Raw genomic sequence first — 18,846 nt, forward strand, 5'->3', positions numbered from 1 at the left:
ACGAGCGTTATTAGCATTTACAATTTTTATATAAAATCCATCTCTGCCCTCAAAAGTAAGCATTTTGCCATTTTATAACAGTTAAAAATATAAAAAGACTTTTAAATAAAATATGATAACAGATGACGCAACCAAAATTTTCCGGTAAAGTTAAGAAACTCGTTGCATTTTTTTCAATGAAATTGAAAAATATATTGATAAAATTATTTTTTTGTCTCATTGTAAAATATGAAACTATTAAATTTTGGTTTATAATTATTTGAAGATTAAAATTTCTCCATTTTGAAAAAAAATCAGTTAATTTAATAGAAGTTTTTTTCGGTTTTCAGAATAAAAAATTCTGTTCTTTAAAGTTGTTTATTAGTCTCCGTTTCTAAAGTAATAACATTTAAATTTCCTTTTGAGAGTAAAGAAGCAGAAATGTACTAATGACTAATGTCTTTTATCTGATTTAATGAATATTCAATAAGCTAATTATAACATCTATTATATAGTAGTTCTGTAATTTAAAATTTATATTATCAAAATTGTAATTTTAAAATAGCTTGTTTAAATTATCCATTAAAATATTTAAATAAATATATTTATTTTAGAATTGTATAATTTAAATATGTTTTTATTATTCAGATCAAATAACAAGATAATGTGTGTGAGGCTCACCATTTCACCTAAATTTTTATTCTCATTATATATATAATGTTAATAATAACTCAATATTCAATATATATATATATATATAGTTATNTATATATATAGAATTATTATTAACATTATTTTGTATAATTTTAAATTACATGAACTTATTTTAATCTAAAAATGTAATATCTTTAAATGATAAGTTGAAAATTTTATTGTATTTTAAAGTACGTATGTATTATATAATAAATATATATACATATATTTGTTTTGTCTGTTTGGTCATCAAACAATTGTTAACTATTGGACAAGATATCCTTTGCACCCACACATCGTAGATGTTTATGTTATGAAGTAGCGTTGTAAAGAAATTTCGCCTATTTTTCCGATTTTAAGAACCCTCCCTTCTAAAGTTCTAGCAATATAGATTAAAAACAAACAAGCGAATCAAATTAGAATAAAAATTATTAGATAATTATTATTAATCTCACCACATTTGGACGAAAATACGAAGGGAATAAGCGTTGTTTTTCCCTTTTCAACTAGTGTTAAGTGACAGTTGTTACCTTTATACACATTACGTGGACACCCTAATTCATCTGGACACGAGAGAAGGAGGATTAAAAACAACCATTCAAGGTTATCTCTCATTACATCAACTTTCTTCGGAATAAAATCATAATTGGTCAAGAAAAAGAATAAAACAAAAGAGAATGACAAAAACGAGAAAAACAGAAAGAGAGGAGAGGAGAGGAGAGTGAATCCTACATGCAGAAAGACAGTCAACTCAGAGAGGAGAGAGTCAATTAAAAGAAAGAAAAGCCAACATAACAATAGAAAGCGGCACCAGAGGAAAGTGTCAAATCTGGAAGAGATAGAGTCAGCGTAAAGGAGAAAAAAGGATAAGGTGCAAAAGGAAGAAAAGAAAAAGAAACCGAAGAGGAAACAGCAATTCTTTTCGTGGTAAGTTGGGAAGTTCAGATTACGCCCGCTAGCTACCCCTAGATTTAACAGTATATAAATAAGCTAAGTTCCAAGGATAGACTTTGTTTATCCAGATATAGGTATATTGTTATCGACAGACTTTGTCTTCAAAATTAATTTTAGAATTAATTTTAGTGTTATGTTTAGCATTTGTAATAAATATCCTTTTTTTATTCTTAAGTTTGTTTAGTTGATTTTACATTCATCGTCTTGAGAGGCTCATTCCTGGACTTCGGAGTGACTTTTACCTTCGTGCCTTGAATATCAGTCTTAACTGTAAATCAGAGATGTGTCCGATAATATATATCTGGTGACAGGAACCCTATTAAATCTTTTGGTTCTCGATTTTGACGTCCCCCAAGCCCCACACTTACAAATAATTGGAGAAATGATCTTTAACAAGTATAAAGATCGGTCATATGATTTTTACTGAAGAAAAAACTCTATTATTAAATTAAAAACTTAAGATATTTAATTAAGATCAAATTTATTGGTTAATATATTATTATTATTTCAGTTTACTGCACTGTAAAGAAAGAATTTTTATGATATGTAATGACTAATTATCATTAAGTTTTTTAATGTAATGCTTAAAAATGAATTTCTGTTAGTTTTATTATCTGTTAGTTTTACTTTTTACTAGCTGCAAGTACCCGCTTTGCTGGGTTTTTATTTGTTCGTACATTTATATGTGATATAGTTTTTTTTTATATACAGTATATAAAAGACTGTTTCTCTTCCTCTACATAATCTTTCTCTGATTCGATGTGTTTCCCTATAATTTTCAAGTTGCTCTTCTGTCTGATTATTTCTGTTTCGTTGATAATTTTTTGTAGCAATGTTAGATGCACTTTCTTCGGTGGTTTCATTTCTCCGCGTCATCTTTTGCCTTTGAGATATGATTCGAGACCGCAAAAATTCTTTCTTATGCTTTGGTATTGTTTTGTATATTTTTAGTTTTCAAACTTCACTATTTACTTTTCACTTTCTACTTTTTTCTGTTATTTGTAACTTTTACTTATGAAAAATCAACTGAAGCATGTGCGTCACACGTCTCCAAAAGCCATGCCCACTACTCACACATAACGGCCCTCGACTATTCGAAAACATTTAAGATTAAGATTAAGATTACATTATAGCCAATCTTACCCGTTTTCACAGAATGCAAGAATTATGTTCCCCGTTTCCAGACTAATTAGAGAATTTTTACATGGGTCTAAAAAATATGATCGATTTCCTGCAAAAACGCAAGAAAACGCCTCTGCGCCTGTAAATCTTGCACGCCAATTCATCTTAACACTTCCTCTGTTACTCAACACTTCCATTCTTAACACTTTCATTGTTACACATTTTAGAAGTCAACCACTTTCAACCCCATATCTCCCACACCCTTATAGCTATCGAGACGCAACTACCATAATGCAAGATGGGAGACGTGGGGCTACTACCACACACAAACACCATTCATGTGCGATGTGTAGTTTCGGCTGCAGAGTGAAATATAGGCACACATACGTCCATTTATATATATATATATATATAAATAAAATAAATAAATATATATATATATATTCTTTTATTTTATCGCGATGCATTATTGTTTTTTAATCCTATCTAAATAACGATCCGGCTACGATAAATATCTTTTTAATCCCAGTATAAATCCAATGTTTGGTAATTAGTAAATCGCGATCGACTAGTGAAAAATTTAATTACAATTTTATTCCTAGTTAATATACTAAAAGGTGTTGGTATTTCCCGTTCTACTTATTAAATCTTTAATAATATTAAAGGTATTACTTTGAAAATTTTAAAATAACTTTATTGTATACATAAAGTATTCTACGTAAAATGAATAATAAATTAGGAAACTGAATGGATAACTTTTAATTAAAATTTTAAATCTGAACATTATCTTATAATCATTTAATTACTTGCTTCTATCTACACGTTATTAAATTATAAAAATACTATAAACTATTTCAATGTATTAAACAGATAATGTTTATCAATATTACAAATTTTGTGGAATGAATAAGTTACTTTATAATTAAAAATTTTGTTATTTCAGAATTATTTAAAGTAAGAAAGTATATTATTTAAATTAAAATAGTGGAATTTAAACACTAAGCGTAAAATAATCATAATTAAAATTTAATAAATGTCTGTTAGATTTATTGGATACCTTCCGTTCAAAAACATTGCAAATTAACTTCTCTTTCCACTTGAAAAATATAATTTGGATAAAACTTTTTGTTAAAATTATTTTATAAATTCATTTATCACTTTTTAAAATTACGTTAAAAATAATTAATTCTTCAATAAAAATACAAAATATATAAATTTTGTGTTTTTGATGTCGAATGAATTTAATTTTACTACATATCATTGATAAAATAAGCTCGCAACTCATCATTTTATGTAAATTTTAAGTTTATAGTTAAAAATTAAAGGTTATTAACTTGATCAGTATGGTATACCTTTACAGTTAATATAATTTAGATACACTCACTGGCCAATGAATTAGATACAGCTGTTTAATATTTTATTGGACCACTTTTAGCTCGAATTACATCATTTACTCGATTTGGCTTGGATTCTAAAAGGTGCTGAAGTGTTTCTAAGTCTAATGCACACCAGGCATTCACTAAACTTTCCTTTAGTTCGCGTAGATTTGACGGAAGCGGACTTTGCTGGCGGAACTGTCGTTCTAACATGTCCAATACGTTCTCGATGGGATTAAGATCTGGGCTCTGTAGTAGCCAGGGTGGGTGACAAAAGTCTTCTTAATGCTTGCTGAACCACTGGTGAACAATTCTTGCACTATGGAAAGTATGGACTTTCTTTGACGGCAATGCTACGTTGTCATCAAAGAAAGAGCCATCATATTCAGGAAAAAAATGCAACATTGCAGGATAAACTTGATCGGCAACAATGGGTTCAAGTACTCGTTGGAAGTCATTCTATCTTCCACGAATATCAGCGGACCAGTTCCGTCCCAACAGAACATGCTCCATACTATAACACCCCCACCAGAACTATGAGTCGTGTTAATGAGATAAGCAGAGTCCATTGCTTCATGGGGTCCTCCAGACCCTCTGTTTACCGTCGGTACAGAATAAGGTGTAACGTGATTCGTCTGACCACATTACTTTTTTCCAGTCCTCAGATGTTCAATCACGGCGCTCTTGGCACCACTGTAGATGAATATTTCGGTTCTTCTCAGAAATCAGTGGTTTTCGTATAGGCCTCCGACTGTTCATATTGATTCTTTTCAGTTCCTTGTGCATAGTTCGGGTAGATATGGGTCGGAGACCGGGTTCATTAAATTCTTTATTAATTGCTGCAGTGAAGAAGTCCTTTTTATATGCACTAGACTTTTCAGGAGACGTCGGTAGAGTTCCTGATTAACTGTTTTGGAGACACAGTTACTTTTTTAGACAACAACTGCGGGTTATTTTTCCACGGATTGAACACTCGAGATATCTCATTTTTGGAAAAACCAGTCAGCTCTACAGTTATTGATATCGTGGCTCCAGCGAGATGAGAACCCACAATCAGCCCTTTTTGAAACTTTATAAAGTCCTTCGCTTCTCTCATTTTCATAAACTTAATGACCATACTGACCAACAGCATTCTTAAATAGGAGCTTATAAACATGTAGTAACTCACATGATTCAACTGTTTTGCATATAAGCTGCAAAATTACATTTACTTAATACGTGCGGGAGTTTCTAATTCATTGGCCACCGAGTGTATATGTTACTGTGAAAGACGGAAATTAGAGAATGCCGATATTCGCCGGTGAATGTCGACACATACAAAATACGTCAGTGAAAGTCCGAATATTTGGTTTTATTATTATACATTCGAACAATCGCCGGTGTGTCGACAAGCACAGATAAGCTTTGGTGGAGGTCGAAACGACACCCGAGAAGCCGATGTCGATAGAGAGGCGACAGTCTGTTGCCAAATACTTTGTGGGTAGCCGGAGGTAGGACAAAATTTTTTGATCCCGTGAGGTGGGGATCGATTTGTCAGGTCGAGTGGCGGAGGATGAGAGGGGTCGTCGGTAAGGCGTCGGCGATATCCGAATAAAGGACACCATTAACAGATCAGTTTGTAATCACGTAATAACGTAATCAGTTGTAATTTGTAAAGAAAAGTTACTTTCCATAGATGAGATTTCTTCTCAAGAAATATCGCTGAGAGAAGCAGCTGCAGCTGATTCGAAAAGTGGAGGACAAGGCTATACACGCTGTCATTGCAAAAAGAAGTGTTCCACGAATAAATGCAGTCGTAAAAGCAAGGGACTCTTGTGCAATTCAAAGTGTCATAACAGTTTAAGTTGTTGCAATAAATAAGATTGTATAACGTTAATCACATAATTTATGTGTAAGTTTATTATTGTATTATTTTCTTTAATGATTAAGAATGTATTGTTCGTTTTAAGTTCAACAGTTTATTTAAATGTGCTGTTACTTAAGCTTTCTCCTATTTTCACATATTAAAATGCTGCATTTTTGTCTTAAAGTAATAAAAATATTTTTATTCAACATTCACCATCAGTGCATGCTGAATGTCGACATTTGCCGGTGTAAGTGAGAAATAATGATATTTAGCAAATATTTCGTACATACACGAAACGACTGTGTGAATGCTGACATTCACCAGAGAATGTTGACATTCGCCAGATATCGGTCATTCACAATATTATATTTTTATAAATGTTAAATCTCTAGAATACAAAAACTAAACCTTATAACGGTGTTTCACTAATTATAACTCATTTCATAATCAAATTAAAACTATAGAATGTTTTAAATACAATACTAACAGGTGTCCAACCTAAAATACTGTCAGAGAGTTTCAAATCTCTGCATTCGAAAATGGCAGCGAAAATGTCGAGTGACATGGGCACACGCATACACGGATACAATTTCCGCACAGGGATTATCATCTTGGGCCAGGTTAAAAAACTTCTACGGAATGGAACAGCTATCTCCCTGTCTAATGTAATCATCGGAAGTCATCGGAAATAAAACAGAAAAACAAGCAGTAACATTTGGTAAGTTAGTGTCTCCTTTTCAAGCGTAGAAATGGACCTTCAGTGTTCAAGATAACAAAACGTGAAAAACTTGTTACTAATATAATGCGTACGTCTATTGTCCACTATGGACAGAATAATTCATCAAGATCTACAAGCCAAGAAAATAACTTTTCATCGCTTCACCGTATCCCACAAGATAAATGCTAGAAAACTGCATAAGCGTCATCTGGCTGGTTCTAAGAGAGAATATATAGCCACATTAGGCGAGGCATATTTTTACCTCAAAAATTGCAATAGAGTTTGATTGATTTCCACATTCAACCTAGAGACGAATTACCGGAAAGATGGATCGAGAAATGCCACGAAAGATAGATTCTTGGTAGTTGATGGTACGACAGGTAGAGGATCATTTCACTAATAAAAATCCCAAAAAAATATGAAAGTTAACACAGCTTACTATGTTTTTCGAATATTGAAACCATACCTGAAAATGAAATCCCTCATATGTACCCGGGAGAGAAGAGCGCGGTTACCCTATATCATGATAAGGCTTCCAGCTCCATTGCCCGATTCACTACTGCCTGTCTGAAAAAGTTGAAGCGCCAAGATGAAATTAACTACATGGAGATCCATGTAGTTAATTTCACCTTGAACATTTCCACCAAGATATTAGTCTTATAGACTTCGTTTTTAAATTCTTGAAACAGCTTTTTGTTTTTGCTTTTTTCCTGAAAAGTCACTACTGCAACTATCCCATGGAAAGTCCTTCAAGAAAGAGTTGTCCAGACTTACCATCGAAAAATGAGGAACATTTCGAATTCTCGTAAAAGACGCTGAGAACTGTTATCAAAGGCGACGGAGGACACATAGAGAACACAAAGTCTAACCATCGATGTATGCTTCGAGACATAAATTGAACGTAAGTAGTGAAACACCTTCTGTAATTACGGATTTATTTTATTCACAATATAAAATAGAAATAAATTTTTAGAAAATATTATCAGATAATAAATTTTAACAGAATGAATTAAGCCAATCAATCTAGTTAATTAAATTAATATAGTCTACTATTCTTAATAATTAGATAATTCATATAATTTTATTATAAAATATAGACTTAGTCTAACATTGTAAATTTTATAGTAAAGGCTTTAATAGAAGCTACTCTGGAATTAGAATAGAAATTTTAATAGACCTATACTAATCTCGAAGAAATCAGTTGTGATATTGCTTGAATTTCATAACTGTTTAGAAGAGGCACCTGCCTTTTTAATATATTATTCATTTTACTCTTCTTTGTAGTTGATACTCTCGGTTTATATAATATTTATACTGCTCTAATTTTCAGGTGTGAGATCAATACTATATTATATTGATAACATATTCTTAATTTCTTCAAAATGTTTCTGTATATAAGCTATTTTGCCAAATGTCTGGTTCTCTAATTTTGCTATTACTACTCCTCCTATTTCTTCTTTTCTTTCATGTTTTAATTTTATGGACCATTTATTTAATATAGGCTACGTTTATTATATTCATTTAACAAAAACATCTTAATAACATCTTTTACTTCCTTCTCTTGTTTTTCAGTATTTATAGTTCTATTAATTTTATAAATATATCCCTCAAACGTTTTTCAACTTTAGACCTTGCATTTACAACTAAATTAGTTTTTACTCATACAGTATAATTAATTTTCAAGTTAAATACTAAATCCATATTAAGCCATATTACAAAACTAATATTGATATTAATAGTTAAATAAAAATTAATTTTTAGAGTTTATAGTAGAATGAAAATAGAAATTCTTTTGCACCTATCAAACCCTTCATAAATAAACATGAAAAATGTTCACCTATGAATTTTCTACATATATAAACGACGTTTTTTGCATTTTTAAACGTTATGATTATAGGAATCAGACAGATTTGATATTCAGTATGTTTGCAACTTGATATATGTTTGTATTTTGATTTATTATTTCGTGCTTTCTTTCTATTGCACAAAAGAAGAACTTTTATATAAAAATGTCAAAAATAACCTTATTGTAAGTTTAGAAATAACTGAAATTTTTATAAACTTTTAACCTAAGCACGACAAGTTTTCTGAAAACAACTATCAAATTCAAACTATGTTAAGATTATTTAAAATTCGAATTAAGTTTTATTGTAGTTGTAATTTTATCTACAAGTTACACATATAATTCATATATTAATTTCTCTTACTTTATATTTATAAACGTTAAAATTCAAATAGATAATAAAATTTAATCTTTTTTTATCGAACAAAACTAAATTTTATTATATGTAATGATTTCTAGAGTCAACTTTAATACTAAAATTTTAAATACAAATTTCTCTTGTTAAATTGATAAAAATTAATGTTTTAACTTGACGTTTTTCCTCTCTAACATTAAATTCTAACTTCTTTTAAGTGTCTAATTTCTCCTTTATCAAACGTTTTAAAAAACGGATATTTAGCTTTCTTGTAATTTCTTCTTCCAAACATAAATTGAATTTGTAAATAGTATGAATGAAAGGAAAAATTAAAAACAAGTTTTATTTATAAAGATTTTTATCCAATATTTAATCTATTGATAAAATTTCTATGAAAAAGTGTTCTTTCATATATTTGGTAAATAAATTTTACACTTAATTCTACATAGAGATTACTGAAACAAATTTCACGAACTTATCTTGTCAAATATTATAATGACATAGATAAAACAGATTATAATTCTTTAGAAACTTTTAATAAACACTTTTTATGTATTTACTCGTAGATACATGGTTTAAGAATAAACAAAAAATATTAGAAATTGGTTGTTAGGAAAGATATGTTAAGAATGAAAGAAAGACTAATATAATAGTAAGACACTGGAAAACAATAAGAAACTGATCTCATCTAAACAAAAAATGGACAAATGGTGATAATAAAATTGATTATAACTTACTACAAAAGTCCAAAAGACATTGAAGTTGATACTTGTATTGATAGTAATTCTAATTTTATTACAATGAAACTTCTATTCGGAATAAAAGAAAGATTTCTACATTACATATATTCAAATCATGGTCATAAATCGAATTTTTCTTGAATATTCTGCTATTTCAATAATTATAATCTGTAAGTTTCTACTTTTACTATCTTTGTAGATATTAAACATTTGAAAATAACTTTCCTTTAGTTATTTATTTTTCAAAAATACATTATATATATAGTCAAATCTCGTTACTATGTTATCGTTTTTATGCGAAGTACATTGCGGACCCGTGAACGAAGAAAAGTATTTCAATGTTAATGAGATAGGTTAATACGAAATACCGGTTAACATGTAATATAAAGCGTGCTGTGTTCCCAAGTGTTCAATAATAATCACAGTGAAACTTCGCTTAACCAGCTTAACCCCCGGGACTTCCCCTCTTCTAGTCACTCGTTATGTGAAACATCGCTCCTTAAGCGTGTTGATGGTTAACTTCGACTCGCTTAACAAGCGATGTTTCACATAACGAGTGACGGGAGAGGGGAAGTCCCGGGGTTCCACTGTTTCGCATCGCAGAAAACCACATCATAACTAGGGAACGCATTTTTCGACTATAAGAATGTTGGCTAAAATCGAGAGAATCAGTGCGGACTGAGAAAAATCGTCCATACAGACCATGCGTAGGAGAGAAAAATTGAGATTAAAATGAATAGACTATATTCCACAATCAGATACAAACATTAGAAAAGATATAATTAATACCATCAAATATAAATTTTTATTTGATTAATCAAATTTGCTATTCAATGCGAATTACAATCCTTCGGACACAGCTACAGATTTTCTACTGAAACCAGTAGAAAAACTGAACTACAAGACAAATTAAGAAGCAATGTAACAATATATTTGAAATTTGATTTTAAAAAATTCTTAAACAATGTCCCAATTTGAAATATGATGATGAAAGTGACGAAGAATAATCAGAATGGATAGATGGATGTATCGATCAAGAAGAAGCTTACGAAAATTAAGCGAAATGCTTGAATGGAACGCATTCAATGTAGGCGTAGATGACCCTCAAAAGCAGTGATTTTACAAACAAGGATGTGGAAGACTTTATCACTGATTTTTCCGAAGACGATGCGCTTTAGGTGAAAAAGTGGATTAGTGAGTACAAATTTGATAGCGTTGCTTTGATGAAGTAACCTATAAAAGCTCATCTATTAGTAGACGAATACTACAAGAATATGCAAATAAGTTTGTAACATGTGATAAAAAAAATTATTTCTTGAAAAATTTTCAAACAATGTCTCAAATGTGAATTCGAACAGGAAGAGAATGGTAAGTTTCTTGAAGGAATGGACAAGTAGAAAAAATACTGTATATGATATACGCGTAGCGCAACCACTCACGTGTTGATAAAAACCTCTAGTAAAGAACCTAATAAACGAAATGAATATTGACGAATCTTAATAGCATTTATCAAAGCAGCAATATTTGAATTATTTTTATGACATGATCGCGACAAAAATGCGCCAATAGATGGACTCTAGGGTCTCGTCTTTTATTAAACATGTTGTTGCATTCTTCACGATAAGCATCAGGACGATCTCAGTCATAACTATTAAAATTACAGGAGGAAAATCGTCCAACCCAAATAAACGTTTCAAGCTGGCCAACTAAAATCGTAAAAAAAAAACATTCAGTAGCCATTAAACGAAGGAATTCGAGCTTGTCAAAGACACTTCCTATCAGGTAACAAAAGTTAAAGGAAGAAACCGTTAAGAAACTATAAGGGTTAAGATGGAGAAGGATCTTGGATAACTAGACTGTTCCTCACCACTAGTGCTTTTCAAACGGGATTCCGGGATTCCGGGATTCCGGGATCCCGGTTGTTTTTTTAACCCGGGAAATTTTTCTTATCCCGTCAAATCCCGCAAATTTCTTAAAAATTCACTTTTTTCTTATTTTGTGTTAAGGTTAAGAAATTTTGCAAATAAAAAGCATAATTATCTCATTCACTGTCAGAATACATTTGTATTTATTAATTTTAAACCTATCTATTAGTTTTTTTTTTAAAATTTTGCTCGTTATGGCATGTCACAAATGGTCAATAATCAATATATAGCTTATTTGTGCCAGGACTCCGAAAATTTTTACTTGTAATATATGGAATAATTGCGCTTACGCTGTCTTAATTTTTAACCATGCTCAGTAGCTTCAATAAATGCGTAACACCAGATTGTGCAAATTGGGCGAAGATACAAACGAGTATAAAGTCTGCAAGTATGAAGTTTTTCTTCATAAACCCGATTATTAAAGCCAAACGAATTGCCGAATTATTGAGCCATAAGCTTGATGCCGCTATTAAAGCAGCCGAGGTAGACAAATCAAAAATACTAGAGAGCAAAAGAAGTACTACAGTCTCGAAAACAAACTCGAAATTTTCCAGGCTACAGGTGAAAAAAACACATAATATCTGTCTTTTCTTAAATGCATTAAACACGATTCCAATCGCATCAATTGAATCGGAAAGGGCATTCTCGGTAGCAAGACTTTTCATTACTAAAATAAGAATTAGAGTGAGTGATCGGAGTATTGATCACCTTTGCTTTTTAAAATCTTTTATAAGATTTTAAAAATTACCTTCTAAGTTATAAGTTTGATCTAAGTTCAATTTTTAATTTTTAACTCAATTCAAAGCATTTTTGTTGTTGTTGTATGCAGTTTCTAGCGAACTTTAATAAATTTTTTCTATTTGTGAAAATTTCTACGTAATTCAAAGGTAATTTTTATTATATATCTTACACAGCATTATTAATATGATTTTGGATGATACAGAGCTTTAAAATTACTTTAAAAAATGAAAAATAATTATATCATTTAATTTCAAGATATTTTGTATACCTTAAAAATAATTGACTCTATCCCGGGATTTCCCGGGATCTCGGGAAACAGTTCACTTTTATCCCGGAATCCCGGGACAAGCAAAAGACCGGGAAATGAGAAACCCTACTCACCACCCTCAGAAGCTGAGGAACAGTTAGGAAATGCAGAATATGATAAAAACGGCAGATAAAAACGGCCAGTCAAGAGCATTGGCTGAGAAGGAAAATCGAGATCGAGGAAAATAAGCGCAATAGTATCAAAAAGAGAACGATCGGATGAAATTCTCACTGTTAACTGGACATTTTTATTTTTTACTCTTTTAGTTTCTTTCAAAAATCCCACATATAAACTATATATTTTGTGATTGTTCTGTAATTCCATTTGTAAGATTGTCGTCATCCTATTGTTTATATCTCAAAATAACTTTTATATAGTTTCTAAAATTTATATCTAATATAACTTAAATGTCGATTTTCCAAATTAAAAAGTTTTCTTCTATACTTATATTTTGAAGTACATTTATTTTTATTTTAATTCTCGTTTAATAATATGTTTTTACGATTTGATAGATAATTAGTTATTTACATTTATACAATATTTTGTTTCAATAATTTTATTGATGGTTTGATTTAAAATTTTAATTCTATTTTCCCGTGAACGATACAAAGTGTAATGATAAAGAAAAAAAACTCTAAAGAAAATTTTTTGAAGGACATTACGCTGACTACAAATTTTACAAATTACTAACTCTGGTGAAGGGTGGACTAGTATTTTTTTTATTATTTTGTTTTCTACTTTAAAGTTTCTGCTTTGTTAAATTAAATTAGAATGACTGAATAGTGTTTGTTAGTGTACAGTTCATTACGTTTTGTTACAGTTAATTCAATATTTAAATGAACTATCGCAAAATTTAATGAACTGATTTAACTTCAAAGATAGTTTTATAAATGAAATTTTATTTCAGTTAGAAACTTTTCACAAAATTTGAAAACTGTGCGATGAAAATTTTCATTAAAACGAAATATTGAATAAATTCCATAATTAAATGTTAAATATTTTAATATTAACAAATAATTCTTAAACAATTTATATTTATTTGATTAGTAATATTAAAAATAAATACAGTATTATAATCTGTTTAACAGCAAGGAAGATTTTTTAAATATTTCAAAATATGTTTTAGTTTTTACACCAATGTTTTATATAATCGCTTTTATACTAAAGGAATATTTTGTTTTATTTATTCAGGAAAACAAAATTTATTTTTCACTTTATTTTTAATTAAATGGAAAGCTTCAAATTTTTCATTTGATATTTGTAAATTTCAGATATCAAGTCATGAAATGAGATTATTTTTGTCGATACTCTCGAAGCAAATCAATTTGGTCTACTAGAGGGACCTTCCCAAAGAGAACAAAAGGTTTTATTGCCCTTTGTCTTTCCTTGTTCTTTCTTCTACACAGCGATCTGTCGACACTAGGATTTCTCAAACGAGATTCCGGTTGTTTTTTTAACCCGGGAAATCACGCAAATTTCTGAAAAATTCACTTTTTTCTTATTTTGTATTAAGGTTAAGGAAACTTTTCAAATAGAAAGTATAATTAACTCATAAACTGTCAGAATACATTTGTATTTATTAATTTTAAACCTACTTATTAGTTTTAAAAAATTTTGCTCGTTATGGCATGCCACAAATGGTCAATAATCAATACGTAGCCTATTTGTGGCAGGACTCTGAAAATTCTTTACTTGTCAGAATATCTGAAAAAACTTTGAAAAAATAATTACGATTTTTTTCTGCCTATTTTAAACAAGAAGGAAAATCATCAATGTCGACAGAAACGGATGGATTGAGAGAAAAATTACTTTCTATGGGCGTCTCCTAACATAGCCCTTAGAAAATGACTGTAATAGTAACGCCCAACAGAAAATAAGTAAGTTTTGAGATAATTATAATAATTTATAAAATAACGTGTTTGAAATTTGAATTAATTAGTCGTACTTTTTAATAGTAAAGATAAATTAAAAAAAGAGCATGATTGAGCAAGCTTCAACATACTAATTTTCTCAGATGGTTAATCGAATCTGTTAGGATTACTCGACTTTATTAAATGCCAATTTCTTGTAAGTTCTAGATTTAACGTTTACTTTAATTACAATTACAGAATAACACCATTAATCGCTTAAATGCACTATAATTGCGAAAAAGTTATTTTTCGTGGAAATTTTAAATCTATGATTATTATTATTTTTTTAAAATTTAACTATTTTAATTTATATTTTTCTAAAAGTTATAAATATTGAACCGTTCTGAAATTTAATGATTTTTATAAAAAATTAATGAATTATTAAACCTATCATTATTAAAAATTAAGTCTTAATATGATAAAAAATCGAATGTAATAAAATTTTTTGTATACTTTATCTTTTAAAACAATCCTTCATTAAGACTAATACATTTATCAGAATAAAATAATAGTTCATTAATTAAAAATGTATTTAAATCTTTAAAATTCTGAAATTTTTAAGAGTTAATAAGGCATTATTATACGAAAAAAAAAGGAAACATCTGGAGAAGTTATGAAGAGTTATTCTTTTTTCAATTTTTTACTTATTTATTCAGAAGTTTTGATACTTTTTCATATAGTAAAGCCTAGTAATGTTATTTTAATATGGAGAAGGATTTTCAGTTAAGGAAATTTCCGTATCTAAATATGAAATTGATCCTTATATTACGTCTCAAGCATATAATTAAACTAGAAATATAACCTTTTATATTAACAAAAAAGGAACAAGAAATGTAGTTATTCATCACATAACTTGATAAGCCCAGAATCGATTGAAATAAATACTCATTGTTTCATCTGTCTCTCTCCAAAATTCATTTCCATTTAAATTTTTACTTTAAAATTTATTGTACATAAAAGTATTAATATTATTTCTAGTATTAGACAAAAGATCGAATCGATATTAGTCTTTCTATTAATAAATTAACAATTATCTACATTCGTGTACACGATAAACAATTTGTTATTTTTACTTGGAATAAAATGCAAATAAAAATAATTATTTAATTAAAATTTATAGAAATTTGTGTAAATATCTTAAAAACGTTATTTAAAATTTTATTTTTAAGATTATTCTATTGTTTATATCTCAAAATAACTTTTATATAGTTTCTAAAATTTATATCTAATATAACTTAAATGTCGATTTTCCAAATTAAAAAGTTTTCTTCTATACTTATATTTTGAAGTACATTTATTTTTATTTTAATTCTCGTTTAATAATATGTTTTTACGATTTGATAGATAATTAGTTATTTACATTTATACAATATTTTGTTTCAATAATTTTATTGATGGTTTGATTTAAAATTTTAATTCTATTTTCCCGTGAACGATACAAAGTGTAATGATAAAGAAAAAAAACTCTAAAGAAAATTTTTTGAAGGACATTACGCTGACTATAAATTTTACAAATTACTAACTCTGGTGAAGGGTGGACTAGTATTTTTTTTATTATTTTGTTTTCTACTTTAAAGTTTCTGCTTTGTTAAATTAAATTAGAATGACTGAATAGTGTTTGTTAGTGTACAGTTCATTACGTTTTGTTACAGTTAATTCAATATTTAAATGAACTATCGCAAAATTTAATGAACTGATTTAACTTCAAAGATAGTTTTATAAATGAAATTTTATTTCAGTTAGAAACTTTTCACAAAATTTGAAAACTGTGCGATGAAAATTTTCATTAAAACGAAATATTGAATAAATTCCATAATTAAATGTTAAATATTTTAATATTAACAAATAATTCTTAAACAATTTATATTTATTTGATTAGTAATATTAAAAATAAATACAGTATTATAATCTGTTTAACAGCAAGGAAGATTTTTTAAATATTTCAAAATATGTTTTAGTTTTTACACCAATGTTTTATATAATCGCTTTTATACTAAAGGAATATTTTGTTTTATTTATTCAGGAAAACAAAATTTATTTTTCACTTTATTTTTAATTAAATGGAAAGCTTCAAATTTTTCATTTGATATTTGTAAATTTCAGATATCAAGTCATGAAATGAGATTATTTTTGTCGATACTCTCGAAGCAAATCAATTTGGTCTACTAGAGGGACCTTCCCAAAGAGAACAAAAGGTTTTATTGCCCTTTGTCTTTCCTTGTTCTTTCTTCTACACAGCGATGTCGACACTAGGATTTCTCAAACGAGATTCCGGTTGTTTTTTTAACCCGGGAAATCACGCAAATTTCTGAAAAATTCACTTTTTTCTTATTTTGTATTAAGGTTAAGGAAACTTTTCAAATAGAAAGTATAATTAACTCATAAACTGTCAGAATACATTTGTATTTATTAATTTTAAACCTACTTATTAGTTTTAAAAAATTTTGCTCGTTATGGCATGCCACAAATGGTCAATAATCAATACGTAGCCTATTTGTGGCAGGACTCTGAAAATTCTTTACTTGTCAGAATATCTGAAAAAACTTTGAAAAAATAATTACGATTTTTTTCTGCCTATTTTAAACAAGAAGGAAAATCATCAATGTCGACAGAAACGGATGGATTGAGAGAAAAATTACTTTCTATGGGCGTCTCCTAACATAGCCCTTAGAAAATGACTGTAATAGTAACGCCCAACAGAAAATAAGTAAGTTTTGAGATAATTATAATAATTTATAAAATAACGTGTTTGAAATTTGAATTAATTAGTCGTACTTTTTAATAGTAAAGATAAATTAAAAAAAGAGCATGATTGAGCAAGCTTCAACATACTAATTTTCTCAGATGGTTAATCGAATCTGTTAGGATTACTCGACTTTATTAAATNATAGCAAAAAAACTTAATTTTGATGGTAGAGATGAATTCTATAAAAATTGTAAATGCTAATAACGAGTAAAATTTCATTACGTTCGATCCCAATCGAGATATGACACATGACCCCTTCTACCTCATTTACTTCCCTTGACCTTTAATCACCAAAATTTAATAGAATAAATTCCTCTAATACTCAAACTTTTCTGTAAAATTTCAGAAATTTTCGACAGAAAGCACAGGTGTTATTAAGTTTCAAAGTGGGTGAACAAAATCGTGCCTTCCTACATACCCAAACCCAAAGACAACCACATACACACACACTAACACACTAACATCCATAAATCCAAAATATTCCCTGAATTTTTTGGATTTCTGGATGTTTTAAGAGTTTCTGAGTCCAAAAACAAAAATCAGGGGAGAGAGTTCATTTTTTGACCGATCACTATACTTTACCTCTGTTATATATATAACAGCAGGGAAATTAATATTATCAAATCTAAATCCTAATACAATTACTTTTTAAACTAAATTATTGATTTTAATTTTAATTTTTTACTTGAATTGTTAATAAGAATTTTATAGTTTTGCTTGATATTTTCACAGTTGTGTTACAATTCCAAGCAGGAGAACAATTGTTTTGAAGAATTTTAGATGTTCATAAGTAAATAATATACTGTAGTGAATGATCAAAATGTATTTATGGATTATGTCACAATATATATATTTTAATAAATATTGTAACTCTGCTTCCCTATTTCCTAATGAAACAGTTATCATAGACTTCCAGATTTTACTTTATTTATTTATTTTTGTAAAAGATGTACAAATATAAGGCAACTAGATTTTTATGTGCTGCTTATATATATGACAATATAAAATTTATTTGTGAATAAACTCAACATATAAAATTTAATTTTTATATGACTACCGACCATCAACGACAATAGTACCGATTCAGTAGGGGAGCCGTGATTCGCCTGGCGTCATTGACGTCACAATACGAATCATTAATTAATGACGTAGTTTTTCAAATTAAATTTCACTGGGCATGCGTGTAAGATACTATTTCCGGTTTTCGGTACGTCACAATTCAATTTAAATTAATTAAATATAATCAAATTAATTAATAAAAACAGCGTTAATTGACATTCGCGTAATATAAATGACATCCAATAATCCGTATTTAAAAATGCTTAACTGAAATTAAATAACAAAAATATAATTATTAAATATATATTTTTTTATTATTTCTCATTAGTAGGGGAGACCGGGGCAACTTCGGCATGCGGGGCAAGTTTGTCAAGCGCTTTTTTTTAAAAACAAATTAAAAGGAGACTTTGGTTATAGGTTAGGCAGTTGAGTTTTATTGGTGGCTTGTTGAGTGTAGTGTTTTTATTGTTCTCCAACAAGCGTAGTTGAATTATCAAGCAAATTTTCATTTTCGTTCAATTCCATATAATAT

This window comes from Centruroides sculpturatus, unplaced genomic scaffold (genome assembly GCF_000671375.1).
Source record: "Centruroides sculpturatus isolate CEXI.00-Female unplaced genomic scaffold, Cexi_2.0 scaffold25, whole genome shotgun sequence".
NCBI classification, from domain to species: Eukaryota; Metazoa; Arthropoda; class Arachnida; order Scorpiones; family Buthidae; genus Centruroides; species Centruroides sculpturatus.